Source organism: Vollenhovia emeryi, unplaced genomic scaffold (assembly GCF_000949405.1).
Source record: "Vollenhovia emeryi isolate VEMERY1.0 unplaced genomic scaffold, V.emery_V1.0 DF944439.1, whole genome shotgun sequence".
Taxonomy (NCBI): domain Eukaryota; kingdom Metazoa; phylum Arthropoda; class Insecta; order Hymenoptera; family Formicidae; genus Vollenhovia; species Vollenhovia emeryi.
In genome coordinates, this window is record NW_011961927.1 from 650 (window position 1) to 2,537 (window position 1,888).

Genomic DNA, 1,888 nt, shown 5'->3' on the forward strand with positions numbered 1-1,888 from the left:
CCTCTTTCCATTCTCTCCCTCCGCTCTCCTTTCCTCCTTCCGTCTTCTTCCCGTCTCTTCCGTCCATCTTCTCACCTTTCTCTCCTGCTACTCCCCGTCTCTTCTTTTCTCTCCGCTTCCTTTCACCCTGCTCTTTCGTCTTCTCTCTCTCCTTCCTCCCCTCCTCCGTTGTAATATTTTGTTACTAACCGTATAAAAATATTAATAAAAGAATTTTTATTTTAAAATTGTGAAACCACGAAACATTTAAGCAATTAAATTTTAAAACGCTCAAAATGTAAATAAAAATTTTTATTTCCATGAAATACATGAAATATATAAATATAGCTAAAATTTTTAATTGCCCTCTCAAGCTTATCTTCAAATTGTTGACGTCATAACTTTAAACATACCTTAAATATATATCATGTGAAATATAACGATCCATGATAATAATAGAGTACGAATACCGATTGATACATGAAGATTGAATATAAGATATAACAATAAAAATAATTGTTAAATTCATTACAGTTACTAAAAAAATAACTACGTTACCGTTACAGTAACAAAAAAGTAACGTCCCAGGGCCCCACACACACGCACGCACGCACGCACGCACGCACGCACGCACGCACGCACGCACGCACGCACGCACGCACACACACACACAGTGTTTTTTGTAATCCTGTATAAAATATTAAAATAAATATTTTGAACATAAATATTGTGTGCTGTTTGGGACTTCAATATATTTTATATACATATAGAATTATTACATTTGATATATTACAAAAAATATTAAATTGAAACTCACCACCGCCATGTGCAAATAAATCATTTCGTACATTTATTATACTTTTATATTACTTTATTATTCGTTTTTCAATTTGGACTTTCAAAGGTTCCTGTGTAGATAATACGAAGTCAAATTTTAATTTTATATCCCCTATTTCAATTTTTTTATTAACTTTAAACTTGAATGTTCTTATTAACGTTGCCAAAATAACTTTGGTACTTATCATTGCATATTTCATTCCTGAAAATTTGTGAATTTATATATACATATAACAATTTTATTATATTTTACAATTTGTTTATGCTTACCAATGCAATTCCTTGGACCATTACTAAAAGGAATATAATATTCAGAATGTTTAGTTTCCCCTCGAAGAAATCTTTCAGGATCAAATTTTAAGGGATTCGGCCAGTATTTGTCATTTCGATGTATATGAAAAATTTCAACTATAATATTCGCGCCTTTTGGTAAAGTCTTGTCACCTAAAATTTTTATATAGAGAAATTATTACTACAGAAGCTTAATATAATAGCAATAATTTAAGTAATACAACCAAAAATAATTATAAAATTGATATGTATAATTCACAAAACAATATTACAGTACCCACATAGCTCTGACATAACAAGGATATCCTTATGAAGTTACAGATATCTGAGAGATATCTGAGAGATATCTTTATACAAATGTCTCAGAGATATCGTAGCAAATATCTCAAAGATATTTGAGAGACATCTTTATGTAATATCATACACAGATCTCTCAAAGATATCTGAGAGATATCTATATGTAATATCATATATAGATGTCTCTCGGACATTTATCTTGAACATATATTTTCAGAATATTTAGTACTAGTACCACTCACTGCCGCGACGTGGCGACAACGCGTTAGCCTTTCTCGTAAGGAAAAATCATCCCGTATTAGTATAAGAGGCGAGCCGATATGACTCGACAGCAGATTGTCTCAATCATGGATAAAACTTCAATGACCTAAATATACTTTTGATGATTTAATAATTTAACACAACTTAAAAATTAGTAGGACTTGGTTAGGTGTGGCGTGGATGGACGGATGCGTGAGCGTGAGCGGATAGATTGTAAGACTAG

The 1,888-nt window shown here is 31.8% G+C and overlaps 1 long non-coding RNA gene across 2 annotated transcripts; it reads right to left on the reverse strand.

Moving 5' to 3' along the window:
• Window positions 1-627: 627 nt before the first annotated feature.
• Window positions 628-1,297, reverse strand: LOC105563317. Of its 2 annotated transcripts, XR_001009033.1 has the most exons (3): window positions 1,087-1,297; window positions 797-1,018; window positions 628-667 (listed from the first exon to the last, which is right to left on the reverse strand). It is a non-coding gene; the product is annotated as an uncharacterized LOC105563317 (long non-coding RNA). The 2 variants fall into 2 exon arrangements; XR_001009032.1 differs by lacking the exon at window positions 628-667 and having other exon boundaries at window positions 705-1,018; window positions 1,087-1,296.
• Between the last annotated feature and the right edge of the window lie 591 nt (window positions 1,298-1,888).